Source organism: Lithobates pipiens, unplaced genomic scaffold (genome assembly GCF_037356315.1).
Source record: "Lithobates pipiens isolate NorthernLeopardFrog02 unplaced genomic scaffold, aLitPip1_a1.2 Scaffold_22, whole genome shotgun sequence".
NCBI lineage: Eukaryota > Metazoa > Chordata > Amphibia > Anura > Ranidae > Lithobates > Lithobates pipiens.
This window is the reverse complement of record NW_027507784.1, coordinates 284,841,034-284,859,512: the sequence shown is the minus strand read 5'-3', so window position 1 is coordinate 284,859,512 and position 18,479 is coordinate 284,841,034.

The following is an 18,479-nucleotide window of genomic DNA, read 5'->3' as shown; positions in this document are numbered from 1 at the left end:
TGTTCCTGTTTCCTGTTCCTGTTGACCATTTCCTGTTGTGACCCGGATTGCTTGAAGACTACTCTGATTCTCTCCTGATCTGACCCCTGGCTTGTGAAATGGACTTTCTGCACTTAGCCTTGCTGGCTCACGGACTTTTACCTGTGCTTGACCCTCGGCCTGCCTCTGGAATATCCTTTGTCTCACGGACTGATACCTGTGTTTGACCCTCGGCCTGCCTCTGGAATATCCTTTATCTCACGGACTGATACCTGTGTTTGACCATCGGCCTGTCTCTGGAATATCCTCTGTCTCACGGACTGTACCTGTGTTTGACCCTCGGCCTTCACTCCAGGTGTTAGAACCCCTGGCAGGTGTTTACTTCTTCCAGTTCCAAGATCTTCTGCACGGGCATCTCTTCCTTCAGAAGACCTGCTGCATACTAGTCACCTGCTGGCAACCCGTTCCTCTCCGTGCCCTGTACCCACTGTTCCACCCTCAGGGGTACTGTGCACCCAGCTGCAAGGGAAGCCGCTCTCAGCACTTCGGCTTTGGTGAGTACCTGACAGAAAGGCTGCATTTGATGGGCGCTGGGAAGGCTGCATTTGATGGGCGCTGGTGAGGCTGCATTTGGTGGACGCTGGAAAGGATACATTTGGTGGACGCTGGAAAGGATACATTTGATGGGCGCTGGAGAGGCTGCATTGATGAGCACTGGTGAGGCTGCATTTGATGGATGCTGGTGGGCTGCATTTGATGGACGCTTCATTGAAATGGTGGGGTATACATGGGCAGGGAATAGGGGGTGGAGTCAGGGGTGAAGCTAAGGGGGTGGCAAAATTAGGTCCGCAACTTCGTGTAACGCACAGAGCAAATTTTATGTTAATGAATACGGATATTGATTTATATTTACTGATGATAGTGGGTTCCCCCCCTTTTTTTTTCAGTGACCCCACATCCTCTTTTGGCCTTATATTTTTTGGCGTCCTCTGTGGAGTTTTGCTCTGTACGTTACATGAAGTTACGGTTGTTGGCCCTTTTGACTCACCTTGCCGTCTAGAGACCAAAGAGAGAGTTTCCTTGTCCTTGCTTGTGTCATACATACCTTTTATGTCCGGGACACACAATCTGGACATTGTATTGGTCAGTATTTTTCTTCCTTTTTACTTATGGATAATAGCCTATACTGACTGTCATTAGATGATTGATATGTTGACATGCTAAATTCAATTTGATTTTGTTCTAATCTTAGATATACAATTTCTGATTACTGTCTCATGTGAATTACGTACACCCCTGATGAAGAGAATTTATACAAGATCTCGAAACGCGTTGGTTTTTTTTCCTATACCCATTGTAATGTGCTGTAATACAGTGGGGTTTAGGTGAAATGCATGAAAGCAGGAACAAATATTGTCAATTGTGTCTTTTTTGATATCCTTTGTAAATATATGAATTTTGTATTGTACTGTCTATGTCAATTATGTATGTGCTGTTATCATTTTAAGTATCATAATTAAAAATCATATGTTTTATTATATCTGTTACATTTTTCTGGCCTCCTAGCCCATTTTAAAGTCCTTTTCCTAGAGGAGACAATCTGGTTTTCAAATCATTCTGATATTTAGGATGGGGCTGGGTTTTGGCCATGCTGCTAATATGAGTTACAGCACCTTTTTCAATTCTTCTGAAGGTGATGTACAACATGTATGATGGGACTAGAAAAAGGAAGTTCAATAGCTAGTAGCCAATAGGTTCCATCTCATGCTTGCTTCAGAGCATGCGTCGTTTTGGGCCGTCGGAACAGCATACAGACGAGCGGTTTTCCCGATAGTAATTGGTTCGGTTAGCAATAGTTAGAACATGCTTTATTTCTAAGTCCGTAAGAATTTTCGTTGTAAAAAGTCTGATGGGGCATACACACGATCGGAAAATATACGATGAAAAGCCCCCGTCTGACTTTTTCTGTCAGACATTCCGCTCGTGTGTACGCGGCATTACACTAACCCCTAAACAAAAAACCCCAACACAAATTAAGCCCTATTTTGCAAGCACGTAGCAATGAAATCCCATTTTCAAATTCACTACCATGCTAATGTGGAACCCTATACAAGTAAATGTTTTTCATAATACCTGTAGAATGATACAACAGTAACTGGCAATGGAGCTTTAAGTGGCACACTACTCTAATAGGGACATGGTGACATTTTTCTCAGAAATGTGACAGTTATACCAATTTTCCTCTGATAGACACAGCGGTTGAAAATATAAAGTACAAGTTGTGTTTCCTCATTAAATGGGGGAAATACATGTGTTTGTTAAAGAAAATCAGTCTATTTGATGCAGGTGTTCAAAGTGAGAGTACACTCACTGAAGGACGATTAATCAGGGTAAAGAGCTTTGTGATTCCTATGATGTAAACCAGAGATTTGATATAGCCCTTAGTCACAAGATTGATCAGCTCTCTCCTATCATAAGTGGAGGAAGCATGGCCAGGGAATTGCAGCAGAGAAACATGAGGCAGATACATTATTTCACAGAAAAGGAACACATCCCTTTATAGGCCTTGATTGAGAGGTACTTCAAGGAAATTTGAATTGAGAGGAACATTTGACACAGAATTTGAAAGCATTTGACACAGTTCCCCATAAACAATCCTGTTTAATTTGTTCATAAACGACCTGGAGGATGGGGTAAACAGCTCAGTCTGTATTTGTGGATGACACTAAGCTAAGTAGGGCAATAACTTCTCCTCAGGATGTGGAAACCTTGCAAGAAGATCTGAACAAATTAACGGGGTGGGCAACTACATGGTAAATGAGGTTTAATGTAGAAAAATGTAAATAATGCATTTGGATGGCAAAAAATATGAATGCAATCTACTTACTAGGGGGTAGACTCTGGATGGAAAAGGACCTGGGAGTCCTAGTAGATGATAGACTCAGCAATGGCATGCAATACCAAGCTGCTGCTAAAAAAGCAAACAGAATATTGGCATGCATTAAAAAGGGGATTAACTCCAGGGATAAAGCGATAATTCTCCCACTCTACAAGACTTTGGTCCGGCCTCACCTGGCGTATGCTGTCCAGTTTTTGGCACCAGTACTCAGGAAGAATGTACTGGAAATGGAGTTAGTACAAAGAAGGGCAACAAAGCTAATGAAGGGTCTGAAGGATATTAGTTATGAAGAAAGGTTGCAAACACTGTACTTATTCCCTCTGGAGAAGAGATGCTTGAGAGGGCATATGATTTCAATGTACAAATACCATACTGGTGACTAGACATGTGCATTCGTTTTCGTCCGAATGCATTTTCGTCCTAATTTCAGCTATTTTCGTTTTCGTTTTGACAAACAATAATGAAAGCACAAAATCCGAAAAACGAAAGATCCGACATAAATAAATGCTTTATTTTCGTTTTCATTGTTACAACAGTTTGATATAGAATAGGAGATTCGACATGACTCTGACAACAATCTGTGTCTGAAGGATATTAGTTATGAAGAAAGGTTGCAAACACTGTACTTATTCCCTCTGGAGAAGAGATGCTTGAGAGGGCATATGATTTCAATGTACAAATACCATACTGGTGACTAGACATGTGCATTCGTTTTCGTCCGAATGCATTTTCGTCCTAATTTCAGCTATTTTCGTTTTCGTTTTGACAAACGATAATTTTGTAAATACCATACTGGTGAAAGATCCGACATAAATAAATGCTTTATTTTCGTTTTCATTGTTACAACAGTTTGATATAGAATAGGAGATTCGACATGACTCTGACAACAATCTGTGTCTATAGAACCTGTGGTCGAATGTGCTTAACCTTACCTCTATTAGTCCAAGATTATAAAGAGAAAATATTCGACAGAGAAAAAAGATTTGACAGAGAGAAAAGATTCTGCAAGTTACTGTCCTAAAAAGTGTTTGGGGACCCGGGTCCTGCCCCAGGGGACATGTATCAATGCAAAAAAAAGTTTTAAAAACGGCCGTTTTTTCGGGAGCAGTGATTTTAATAATGATTAAAGTGAAACAATAAAAGTGTAATATTCCTTTAAATTTCATAGGGGGGGGGTTGTCTATAGTATGCCTGTGAAGGGGCGCATGTTTCCCGTGCTTAGAATTGTCCCTGCACAAAGTGTCATTTATGCAGGAAAAAAAGTCCTTTAAAATCACTCGCAGCTATTATGAATTGTCGGCTCCGTAATACAGAGAACACTCATTGAAAGTCATTGATAAAAAAATAAATAAATAAATAAAAAAAAAGCGTGGGGGTCCCCAAAATTCAATTACCAGGCCCTTCAGGTCTGGTATGGATATTAAGGGGAACCCTGCCTCAAATTTAAGAAAAAATTTGATGTGGGGTTCCCCCTAAATATCCATAACCAGACCCTTCAGGTCTGGTATGGATATTAAGGGGAACCCCGCATCAAATTTAAAAAAAAATTGACGTGGGGTTCCCCCTAAAAATCCATACCAGACCCAACCTGGCAGGCCGCAGGAAAAGAGGGGGGGACGAGAGAGCGGCCCCCCCTCCCTCCTGAACCGTACCAGGCCACATGCCCTCAACATTGGGAGGATGCTTTGGGGGTCTGTGACCCCTCAAAGCACCTTGTCCCCATGTTGATGAGGACAAGGGCCTCATCCCCACAACCCTGGCCGGTGGTTGTGGAGGTCTGCGGGCGGGGGGCTTATCAGAATCTGGAAGCCCCCTTTAACAAGGGGACCCCCAGATCCCGCCCCCCCCCCCCTGTTTGAAATGGTAAGGGGGTACAAAAGTACCCCTACCATTTCACAAAGAAAGTGTAAAAAATGGTTAAATAAAACAAACACACTTTTGAAAAATTCCTATATTAAAAATAAAAAAATAAAAAAAAGATTCCAGCGGCGGTAATCCACTCTTGCTATCCAGCGACGGACGGTCATCTCTCCAGCGATGTCTCATCTCATCCAGCGCAGCGCAGCATCCTTCTTCTGTCTCCGTGGAGGAGACACTACAGGCATTCCGGCGGCTGACGTTTCTTATATACGGAGGGCGGGGCGACCCGTCACCTGACCCCGCCCCCCTCCGACGCAAGGGGAAACATGGGGTTCCCTGTGACGTATGGGTGACCCCGCCCCCCTCTGATGTAACACAGGCAGGTTTCTGTTACATCAGAGGGGGGGCGGGGTCACCCATACGTCACGGGGAACCCCGGTTTTCCCCTTGCGTCGGAGGGGGGCGGGGTCAGGTGACGGATGGCCCCGCCCTCCGTATATAAGAAACGTCAGCCGCCGGAATGCCTGCAGTGTCTCCTCCACGGAGACAGAAGAAGGATGCTGCGCTGCGCTGGATGAGATGAGACATCGCTGGAGAGATGACCGTCCGTCGCTGGATAGCAAGAGTGGATTACCGCCGCTGGAATCTTTTTTTTATTTTTTTATTTTTAATAAAGGAATTTTTCAAAAGTGTGTTTGTTTTATTTAACCATTTTTTACACTTTCTTTGTGAAATGGTAGGGGTACTTTTGTACCTCCTTACCATTTCAAACAGGGGGGGGGGCCGGGATCTGGGGGTCCCCTTGTTAAAAGGGGCTTCCAGATTCTGATAAGCCCCCCGCCCGCAGACCTCCACAACCACCGGCCAGGGTTGTGGGGATGAGGCCCTTGTCCTCATCAACATGGGGACAAGGTGCTTTGAGGGGTCACGGACCCCCAAAGCATCCTCCCAATGTTGAGGGCATGTGGCCTGGTACGGTTCAGGAGGGAGGGGGGGCCGCTCTCTCGTCCCCCCCTCTTTTCCTGCGGCCTGCCAGGTTGCGTGCTCGGATAAAGGGTCTGGTATGGATTTTTAGGGGGAACCCCACGTCAATTTTTTTTTAAATTTGATGCGGGGTTCCCCTTAATATCCATACCAGACCTGAAGGGTCTGGTTATGGATATTTAGGGGGAACCCCACGTCAAATTTTTTCTTCAATTTGAGGCAGGGTTCCCCTTAATATCCATACCAGACCTGAAGGGCCTGGTAATTGAATTTGGGGGACCCCCACGCTTTTTTTTTTTTATTTATTTATTTTTTTATCAATGACTTTCAATGAGTGTTCTCTGTATTACGGAGCCGACAATTCATAATAGCTGCGAGTGATTTTAAAGGACTTTTTTTCCTGCATAAATGACACTTTGTGCAGGGACAATTCTAAGCACGGGAAACATGCGCCCCTTCACAGGCATACTATAGACAACCCCCCCCTACGAAATTTAAAGGAATATTACACTTTTATTGTTTCACTTTAATCATTATTAAAATCACTGCTCCCGAAAAAACGGCCGTTTTTAAAACTTTTTTTTGCATTGATACATTCGGACGAATGCAATTTTTGAACGAAAAACGAAATAAATAAAAACGAATTTCGGGAGTAACTAAATAAATTAAGTTTTCGGACGAAAACGAAATTCAGAAACGAAATATTTTACTCTGCACATGTCTACTGGTGACCCCACAATAGGGATAAAACTTTTTCGCCTCATGTCCATCGGAGTACGAGAACTGTTGCCGATTATGCCATTGAATTCCATACTCTGGCAGCAGAGGTTGCTTGGAACAATGAGGCTCTTGTGGCTTCTTTTTTTAATGGTCTCTCAGACACTATCAAAGATAAGATAGCAGCCCACTGTGCTGGAGAAGTTGATCACCTTTGCTATCCTCATAGACTCCAGACTCAGAGAAAGACTCTCTTTTAAGGAGCTCTTGCGGAAGCCTCGCCTACATTTGGCTCCGAGCCTTGCAGTCCCACCCTTGCTTCCCTCACCTTCCATACCTCCTGGGACCGAGTTGGTCGTTGAACCCGTGCACTTGGGCTTCACACGTCTCTCTGTGGATAAGAGAACCTTTAGGAAGAGATAGAGATTGTGCCTTTATTGTGGCCAGGCTGGTCACTTTTTGAAGTCTTGTCCTACTTGTCCTGGGAATGCCCGAACCTTGATATCCTGTGGTGTTGTTTCATCCCCAGTTGTCCAGAAGGATAAGCCCCTGGTCCCAGTTATCCTTTCTTGGCCTGAGTCATCCGTTGAGATACAGGCTCTAATCAACTCTGGGGCTGCAGGCCTGTTCATTGATGCTGCCTTTGAATCTAAGCACTCAATTCCGCTGCAGCTTTGTGCCACTCCACTTACCTCTTGATGGAAGACCTCTACAGCCTGCTCATGTGACTGATGAGATTGTTCCATTGACCATGACCGTAGGGGCTCTTCTCCATGAGATAATCCAATTCCAATAATTTCCTCACCTAAGTTTCCAGTGGTTAATTGTTATCATTGGTTACAGAGGCACAACCCCTCTTTTGATTGGCTTTGTGCTGAGGTCCTTTCCTGGGCACCACAATGCAGCAAGACATGTTTTCAGAAGTTGGCTAAAGTCCTGTGCACCTCTTTACTCTCCTCCCTGCCGGAGGAGTACCGCAATTTTAGCAATGTCTCTGACAAAGGTCAAGCCGGTAGTTTGCCTCCACACTGGCCATATGATTGTGCAATTGACCTTCGACCTGGTGCCATACCACCTCGGGGCCGTGTTTATCCTTTGTCAGTTTCGGTGGATAAGGCCATAGAGGAGTATGTTGCAGATGCACTCTCGAGGATTCATCCGCAAATCCTTCTCTCTTGCTGGTGCTGGTTTCTTCTTTGTGAAGAAGAAGAGTGGTAAACTGATACCTTGTATTGATTATAGGGGTCTTTCATTCATTTTACGATCAAGAATGCTTATCCAATTCCGTTGATTACAGAGTTATTTGACTACCTCAAGGGAGAAAAGGTCTTCATGAAGCTTGATTTGAGAGGGGCATACAATCTCATGAGGATCAAGGAGGGCAATGAATGGAAAACTGTGTTTAATATCAGAACACAGAAGAGGCTATTATGAGTACCTCATAATGCCATTTGGCTTTTGCAAGGCTCTGGCAGTTTTCCAGCTGTTGTGAAACTACATCATGCCTTTGCCTGTGGGAGTATTGCTTGTAACTGTCAGCCTTGCAGTGCCTCGTGGGAGTTGCAGTTTCGCAACAGCTGGAGGGCTGCCAGTTTGAGACACAATGTATCCAGAATGGCTTTAGTGTCGCTTTCTTGCTCCTCTGTGAGGTTCAGATTAAGCTTGTAAATATGGAGGTATTCACTGCCCATCACCTTCCTCAGTGTGGCTGCCTGCACTGCTGCAAGCTTCTCATTTAACCCTATGGCTAGGGAGTAGTCCTCAAACTCAGCTCTAAAATTGTCCCAGTTACTGCTGATATCTCTACTCACCCTCATCGCCTCAGGCAATGGAGTGTTGTTAGCTGCCATGATGCCATTTTCCTTGCTTCAAATGCTTAGCTTCCAAGACAGGACTGCATTTTATAGGAGGCACTCTCACATCAAGACTAACAGGCTCTCGGCATCAAATGTGTAGAAACAGTGCAGATTAAGATACTTCTGACACCACGTTTCATGTGATGTAAGCAAAAACAGCAAAAGCCATTACTGCACAGAAGCCATGTTCATTGAAAAATACTCAGCAGGAACAGGAAACACAACACAGGAAGCAAGTACAACAGAGATGCATCATAGAGTTGCATATAAACAAGCATAGCATCCATAACAGTGCCCCCAAGAGATTGCAAGGATTTCTTCTCACTTTCCCATTTTGGCTATGGGACAAATAAAAATAGATCTCCCAAATGGGACAAAAATAAACCTTACAGGGCTTATAACCTTCAATTTCTCTATCCAAAATAAAAAAAAATGTTGCCTATAGTTTTAATTAAATTTGTCAGGTGTAGGCTACTGGTTGGTTGTGTTAGAGGTGTCAGAAAATGTTCATAGATGGTGATGAAGAGCAATTCAGAATCTCCTAAGTACGTTAGCCATGTCTGATTTATGACCCAAGGGCTGCCACAGACAAATTGCTAGAACAACAACGTGACAAATGAGGTTCAATGCGGATATATTATTTTCAAAACTACATTAGCCCACACAGTGTTTACAGCTTACTATGAAATACTATCATCCTCCCTGTGTATGCACCAGGCTTACAGTATTTTTGCCTTTGGGGGCGATATGTCACAATACACAAAGAGCTAGTGGCAGGCTGTAATAGTTACTGGCCCTGTACTTAGAGTATTAGTACTTATTAGGCTTTTTTAAGATAATGATGAGGAGAGTAAAGAGGGGTGTTCTAGGTATCTTTACGTGTCTTTAGTATAATATGAAGTTAGTACTAATGCCATTGATGATTTGCATAGAGCTTCTCCATTGTCTCCTAAACATTATGTTGATCCATGTTTCTTCAGGTAACCTCCATGCACCTTTTATAGATGTTGCTTTCTAAATTAGACAATTCCCACAGATATTTAGAAAGATTACGTTTTTAAGGCCTCAAAGACTTGAAGAGTATTTTACAAGCCAAAAGCAAAAGCATTAAACCTAAACTTGTCCCAGCTGGGTCATTCTGTATTCTAGTCTTAAAAATATATGTATATCCAGGGATAGTCATAGACATATACAAATAAGACAACTAGCATCAGACAAGTGTTTAGCTTCTGTTTTTCAGCTGGTTGCTAGGAATTAATACACGCTTACACACACTGTGTAAGTATAAAACTAAAATAGGTACCAAGCCTACAACCAGTCAAAACATTTTTTTCTTTTATTTTATTTTTTATAGATGTAACCACTTACAGACTGGACCATTTTGCTGGTCAAAGACCAGACCACTTTTTGCGATTTGCGTATGCGTTGGTGACGTCAGCGGCTGCATCCAGGGTGAAAATCTCTTAAAACGGTGCATGTTTAGAAGAAATTGATTTTACCTACAGGTAAGCCTTATTATAAGCTTACCTGTAGGTATAAATCACAAAGTGGGCTTTACTACTACTTTAACTAGTTCCAGATCTAGACAAAATTGATGACAGCATTGGACCTACTACTTGATATTCTATGGAAATGTCACATGGACATATGCAGTACCAATTACTACGATATCAAAATATATATACATAAATAATAGTGCACTTCTGCAAGAAATTAAATATTAAAAATGTACAATCTAACAGTAAATTGAATAGTCCATAGAGTTCACTATGGGAATAAGTCCATGTGCCAATAGCAATGAAAGCATATAGTGGAATGAAGGTGTGTCTAATTCTTCTCAAGACAATGATATTTCCCACACAGGGTGGTGCCACGCACATGTGACGTCTTTCACGCCCGCTGATGCTGGCTGTCAGTGAGGCTCCATGTGGTTTGAATGCTTTTTATTGTCCTGGATCATGTGAGTACCTTGTGGTGTTTTTAACCACTTCAGCCCCGGAAGGATTTAGCCCCTTCCTGACCAGAGCAATTTTTGCGATTCGGCACTGCGTCGCTTTAACTGACAATTGCACAGTCGGGCAACGTGGCTCCCAAACAAAATTGACGTCCTTTTTTTCCCACAAATAGAACTTTCTTTTGGTGGTATTTGATCACCCCTGCGGTTTTTATTTTTTGCGCTATAAACAAAAATAGAGCGACAATTTTGAAAAAAATGCATTATTTTTTACTTTTTGTTATAATAAATATCCCCCAAAAATATATAAAAAAACATTTTTTTTCCCTCAGTTTAGGCCGATACGTATTCTTCTAGATATTTTTGGTTAAAAAAATCACAATAAGCGTTTAAAAAATAGGGATAGTTTTATGGCATTTTTATTAATAATTTTTTATTATTTATGTTTTTACTAGTAATGGCGGCGATCAGCGATTTTTATTGGGACTGCGACATTATGGCGGACACATCGGACATTTTTGACACATTTTTGGAACCATTGTCAGTTATACAGCAATCACTGCTATATAAATGCAGTGAATCCTGTGTAAATGACACTGGCAGTGAAGGGGTTAACCAGGGAGTGGCAGTGTAGGGGTTAAGTGTTCCTAGGGGTGTGTTACTAACTGTGGGGGGTTGGGCTTTCATTTAGTGAACACTGATCTCTGCTCCAATCACATGGAGCAGAGATAAGCGTCACTAGTTGCTAGGCAGAATGAAGAAATGCTATTTACAACGGTATTTCTCCATTCAGCCTTCCCGTGAGACGATTGCGGGTATGCCCACGGCAATCGAGTCCGCGGGACCCGCGACCGGACTCACGGGGGTCCCGACCGGCAAGCGAGCAGGGCGGCATTGAAGATTGGATGTACATGTATGCCAATATGCCTGCCCATGCCATTCTACCAATGTACATCGGCGTGCACTGGTTGGGAACCGGTTAAACATCTGTCAGATCATTATTGCCTTTGTGTTGGTGTTCCCAATGTGCAGAGTTTCTTTCACTTCCTCCTCCATCACTGGTGCAAGAATTGAAGGGAAATCTCACAAGCAGCAAGAAAATAATTGACAGATGTTCAAAAATCTACCCAGTCTACTTAAAAAATTGGGTTCTATTGATGTCCACTTCCCTGCTGGGGAGATTTCTGCTAGATTTATACACTCAATGTGGGTGTTACAGGGCAGGATCTAAAAGGAAGTCTTCTCATTGTCATAAATATAAACACCAATTAAATGCTGACCCATTCTAATTCTAATAAAAAACAAGCAAACAGTTGCTTTGGTCGATTGTGCCCCCAGTGTAAAAACCTCAACTCATCTCCTGTTGGGGGGCCTCCACCACTGGCGTAGCAAAAGCCCACATAACTGCTACGGGGCCTGCGGTAGAAGGGGGTCCCATTAGGAAGACTGTTAAGGAAAACTAAACTGTTTTTGACATGGGAGGGCTGAAGTCAGACCTCAGGATCATCTAGTCACAATTACCCCTCTATGTAATAAGAAGAATTTGTTTATCTGTCCTAGCAGTGTAGATGTGTTTCCCCTGACTGATCGCAGATTTTCTTCTCAGCTAAAACCTTATAGGTTGGCTGATATCATTATGGTTATTATTATTATAATTATTATTATTCAACTATAACTTTTAACCATAGCACTGGACCTTTAAAGTGTGCTGAATATGCTGACAGCTCTGCTACAGAGAGTTAGCCATGGGACCTCATCATTGTTTTTTCCTTTTCTTTTTTTTTTTTTCAATAATGTTTATTGAAAGGTTTACAGATAACAGAGATCGTACAACATAAGAACAATTGTATACATCAACAGACATTGGGATCCCATAATGAGCGAGGCAGATGGTTAGATACAATTGGTACAATAGGGTGTAGGTATATATGAGCGGACCTTTTAAACAGAGTGTACCATAATAACAGTCAGGAACCAGGTTAGGAGTATAGTCTGGTCTCCCTTGACACCCCAACCGGGCTCAAACTGAGAGAGACCACACCCCCCATCCGCTGTTCCTTCCCAAAGGTACTAATCTTGATACAAACCATCTTGTATCACATTTTTGGTGTTAATATTTCAATGAGCATGCAGCTAGACTTCCTGTCCTATAACCGTCTTTGCTGATTGTACTGTCTGTTCATGGTGAAAAGGTTCCATTTGAAGGTATCTATGTCTCCTTGACTCTAAAGATAACTTGCCTTTGGAGGTTATAGAAATCTACATTGACTGTAATCCTTATGATGTTATCTCTGAACTGGAACTTAAAGTACTCTGTCAGTATATTGATGAAAACTTGGAGAAGGGTTTTATCCGACCTTCCACATGCTGGATTCTTTTTCACAGACAAAAAGGACCTTACTTTACGCCCCTGTGTTGACTACCAGGAATTAAACAAGATCACCATCAAGAACAGATATCCTTTGCCCCTGTTTCCAGAACTGTTCCAACACTTCAAGACGTCCACAGTGTTCACAAAACTTGATTTACGGGCCGCATATAACCTAGTTCGGATCTGTGAAGGGGACAAATGGAAGACGGCTTTCTGCACTAGATTTGGACACTATGAGTATCTCAACATGCTCTTCGGGTTGTGCAATGCCCCAGCAACGTTTCAGAATTTTGTCAATGACATTTTTAGAGATTTCCTTGATTTGTTCCTAATTGTCTACTTAGACGACATCCTTATTTTCTCCAATTCCCTCTCTGCACACTGTGAACATGTGAAGAAAGTCCTCGGCTGGGTAAAGGATCATGGACTATTTGCAAAGGCTGAAAAATGCGAATTTGAAAAAGAAACTATTTAGTTCCTAGGACTTATTATTTTCACCACAGGCATATCTATGTTTTCCCAAAAAGTGAAATCTATCCTCAAATGGCCCACTCCTACAGACAGGAAGAGCACACAGAAATTCATAGGATTTGTCAATTTCTATCACAAATGTATTAAAAATTTCTCTGCCATTATCTCTCCTATCACCCAGCTTACAGGACAAAATTAAAAATTTTCATGGACACCTGCAGCACAAGCAGCTTTTGACCAGTTAAAGACTCTGTTCACCTCAGCATCCATTCTGCAGCACCCAGACTCTGCTTCACCTTACATCCTTGAGGTGGATGGTTCAGAAAATGCTGTGGGGGCCACCCTGTCTCAGCATCGAGGAACAAATTCCCTGTTGCATCCCATCGCCTTCCCATCCCTCAGTTCCATGCAGAAGAACTACGATGTGGGTGACCAAGAATTACTAGCCATAAAAACAGCCCTGGAAGAATGGCGTTACTTGCTGGAAGGAGAAGCACACCCCATTTTCATCTTTACCGATCACATAAACCTTACAACTGCCAGACGATTGAAGCCACGTCAAGCCAGGTGGGCACTGTTCTCTTCCTGTTTCTCCTTCCACATTACCTTCAGACCGTGTTTCAAGAATGGCAAACCTGATGCGTTATCACGTATGTATCCAGAAGAGGAAGGAAATCACCAGACAGAGACAATCCTACTGGCTCAGAGTTTTCTGTTGCTACAAGCAGACCTAATCACCCAACTTAAGCAGGCATGTTCTACCACCAGGTGTCTGTTTCCAGGAACAGGAGGGGCTATTCTTTCACAACCAAAGAGTATTTGTACCCCCAAGCTTGTGCCCCAAGATCCTCAGCCTGTGCCATGACCACCCCTTGGCGGGACATTTTGGGGTAACCAAGACTGTGGAGCTTGTACAGAGGACCTTTTGGTGGCCAAATCTAAGGTCTGATTGTACGGATTATGTCGGTACCTGTGGGGTCTGTAACAGAAGCAAGAATGATAAAACCAAAGCCTGGGGCCTGTTAAGGCCATTGCCCATTCCCAAGAGACCCTGGGAAATGATCAGTATGAACTTTATTGTTGAGCTTCCACCTTCCGAAAGATTCACCACAATCTTTGTGATTGTGAACAGATTAACAAAGATGCCCCATTTCGTCCCAATGTTAGGAACCCTGTCTGCAACAGAGTCTGCTTGTGCCTTCGTGAAGGAAGTGGTGAGATTCCATGGAGTACCCAGCAGTATCACCTCAGACCGAGGGGTACAATTTACATCTAAATTCTGGAGAGATTTGTGCAAAATTCTAAAGATCTAGTTTTTCATCAGCCTATCACCCCCAGACGAATGGCCAGACGTTGGAACATTATCTACGGTGTTTCTCATCCTTTGTAAAAAATGTCCACTAAACAGTAGACTTATAGAATGTTAATTTGAGCAGTGAAGATTCCTCCATAAAAGGCTTGCATGTGTTTCATACAAGGAAACTCCAAAGTATGGAAAGATATTAGAAATGCATAAAAATAGAAGGAGGATTTTTGGGACTTTAAATGAGGCTGGCACTAAAGGAATGCCTGCCTCCATCCCTATCAATGTTATATGAGAGAAGAGAACAGAATTGGGACTTTAAATGAAGCACACATCAGTAAGAGAATAAGTCAAGTGACTGCAATGAATATTTATTTTGTATAGTCCATGATAAGTCATACAAACATTTTGGGCATCAACCTCTAAAATGCTCTGGGCATACAGCCTCCATACAATGAGTCATGGACTAATATTTCACAATAATTTACAATCCAAAAAGCATTCTCATAAAACACAAAAAAAACAGTATGCATATATGTACATTATTTTGCTGTGGTTGAACCCAAAATGGCCAAGATAACCATAGGTTATCTTGGCCATTTTGGGTTCAACCACAGCAAAATAATGTACATATATGCATACTGTTTTTTTTTGTGTTTTATGAGAATGCTTTTTGGATTGTAAATTATTGTGAAATATTAGTCCATGACTCATTGTATGGAGGCTGTATGCCCAGAGCATTTTAGAGGTTGATGCCCAAAATGTTTGTATGACTTATCATGGACTATACAAAATAAATATTCATTGCAGTCACTTGACTTATTCTCTTACTGATGTGTGCTTCATTTAAAGTCCCAATTCTGTTCTCTTCTCTCATATATTAGAAATGCATATAACTTTTCCTCCAATGAAGTAGTAGAACATCAACATAAATAGAAGTATTGGGTACTCTTACCCCAAGGTGTGGACCCACAAACCGAAGCGGTGAGTCATTCAGGCATGTAAATACTCAACGAGAGCCATTCATCCTCTTAAACTGGTATTGCCTCCGATGCCGTCAATTGCGGTTTGTCCAGTCCCGGTGTCAAATGCACATAGGACACAAATGTTAGTGGACATTTTTTACTTTTACATGTGTCTTTATAGTTCACTTCTCACTTTTTGAGTCGGTAACATTTCAAGCTATTTTATGTGGGACTTTTTTACATTTTCACTAATGTTATTGGTCAGGTTTCTTTATACCTATTTATAGAATTTTTTTGATAGGTTACTAGCTATATGTAGCATATATGTTTTGTTTGTGATACATCACTTTTTCTTTTCTCTATTTAGCGCTGCATTTTTGTTTTTTTATTTTTTTCACAATTGGATCATTGTTGATGCTGGCTGCTATATTTTTGACTTATTACTTATTAGTAGCGCAACTATTTATTGTTTTAGTTAAATATTGAAAGAGGCCATTGCCAAAGCACAACTAGACAATAAAAAAAATCTTGACAGGAAAAGAAGAGGAGACCTAAGACTTCAAGTAGAAGACAAGGTCTGGTTATCAACGGCCAACTTAAGATTATCTTGTCCTTCCAAAAAACTCGGACCTAGATAAATTTCTAGGCCTGTTTCCTGTCAAAAGGCGAATTAATCCTGCTGCCTATGAACTCTCACTCCCAGAAATTTATAGGATTTATTCTGTTTTCAACATCTCTTTACTAAAGAGAGCAAGGGTAGACCCTTTTCCTGGCTGCGAGTCAGGTCCACCCGCACCTACTATTATCAACGATAACGAGGAATATGAGGTTGAGACAATTGTGGATTCTAGGAAGAGAAGGAACTTGATCCAGTTTTTAATCAAGTGGAAGGGCTACGTGTATGAAGACAACTCTTGGGAGCCAGAAACCAATCTTCATGCCAAAAGACTGATACAGGCATTTTTCAATGCTCACCCCAAAAAGAGGTTAGAGATGGGCATCCAGAGGTTGCCCATTGGGGGGGGCAATGTAAGTCCGGCTAACAGACGCGCATCTGAAAACAAGCACGGCACACCAGTGTGTGTACAAAGAGTGACTTGTATTGGTGCATGCGTGGGCGCACATGGGAGTGCGCTGATGCATGTGCACGCATGTGTACTTATGGGCACCAAGTAAACCTTTAAACTAAACACTGACACATGAACATTGCTGAGTGGTCTTTCAGCTAGTGCCTGATTACCTGATCTGTTCCAGCTTTCTGTGTCTTGACCCAGCTACACCTGAACCTTCTCCTTGACCTCCGCCTAACTTCCTGATCTTGGCTTGTGTTTGACTCTGCTTCTGCCTGATGTTCCTGTACCTTGCTGCCTGTCTGTGTACTGAACCCAGCCTGTGTCCCATCTCTGCCTCTTGTCTCAGTCCCTGCTCTGTCCGGCTGTTGATGACCTCCTGGCTTATGTCCCGGCTACGCCTCCATCTGCTGACCCACCGATACAGAGCTCTAGTTCTCAGAGCCTGCCCAGTGCTCCTCAGCCACCTGGTTCCTGCATAGGCCCAGCCAGCGCCATCAACTACATCGGCCCTCGTGTCCTTCACTCCCTGTCATCACTACCAGGGGTGTCGGACAGGATGTGCAAGAGAAGCCCCCTCTCCAGCTTGATCTCCACCAGGTACGTGACACATAGCAAAGTGAAGCCAGCATGACCATATCTTGGTAAATTTGGACTGATTCTCCTTTGCTTGGTGGACAAGCTCCTCCATCTCTATGGTTTTATTTATGCATCAAAGCAATTCTGCTATCGTGGGGGAGTTAGGGTCTCACCACCAGAATGTTATAAACACACATTTTAGCAGCGTTTACCATGTGCATGGCTAGAGAGCGATAATATGCTTTTATCGGGGTGGTGGGGTGATGTAGTAAAAATTGTGCTGGGAAGAGGTCTAGGGAGAGTGTCGTAATTTGATTGGTAAGGCGGTGGATTTCCTTAAAAAATGGTTGGATTTTTGGGTACATCCACCGGATGTGCAACATTGGTGAGACTGTGGGGTATATTTTGTGCAGTTTACGTGGGGTTCTGTACCATTGTGAGAGGATTTGTTGAGACATTAATTGTTCCTTTGTGAATGCAGGTGTAAAAAAAATTTCCACTCCTCCTCTGTTAGGTCTAGGGATAGTTCTTGTTCCCAGTTGTGGCTTGCTTTGTTGGACTTGGGTTTGTGATTAGAGAATAGCATGGAATATGCATCCGAAATGAGGTGTCTTTGTGGTTCCTGTTTGCAGCATAGTGTTTTGAATGGTATGAGTTGGGGAGACCAAAATGGGGTAAGTTTGGAATTGGTTAGGAAGTGTCAGATTTGGACGTAGGTCCAGAAAGGAAATGTGTGAGTTGACATTTGGGAGGATAATGAAGGCAAATTCAGAAAATGTCCATTGTCAAAGAAGTGTTCTGCTTGGATCTTGGCATGTGGCCAAACGTCAGTTAAAAAAGTGTCTGCTAAGCCCGGGGGAAATTGTGGGTTTTGTCGGATGGGGGTTAAAGAGCTCAGTGTTGAGGAAATCTTATGTTTCACACAAGTTTCTTTAAAGATGTGTAAGGTATTGCTGATTAAGAGGTGGAATTTGCACATTGGCAGGATGTGTGCTTGATCTGTCCATGGGAGCTGGTGTAGAGGTAAAGTGGAAAAAGAGTGTTCAAGTTGAGCCCAGTCTTTGACTTCGAAATGTATATTCCAATCTATTATCCTTGCTAAGTTACATGCTCTATGGTATTTCAAGATGTCTGGAAGGCCAATGCCTCCTTTTAGCTTGGGGACAGATAGTCTTTAGTAGCTTAGTCTAGGTCTTAGTTTCCCCCATAGGAATTTGGTGCATGTTTCTTAAATGTTAAGAAGAAGGTAGGCGGGAGTTTAATTGGAAATGTTTGCATCAAGTACAATATTTTGGGAAGAATAGTCATTTTAATAATTGCCGCTCTTCCGAACCAGGAAAAGAGACCAGTTGACCATGACTGCAGGTCTCGGTGCAAATTTAGCAAGATTGGGATATAGTTTTTGTTATATAGGTTGGGAAGTTTGGCATTTTAGCTGAATGCCATGGTATGTTATCACGTCCTGTTTCCA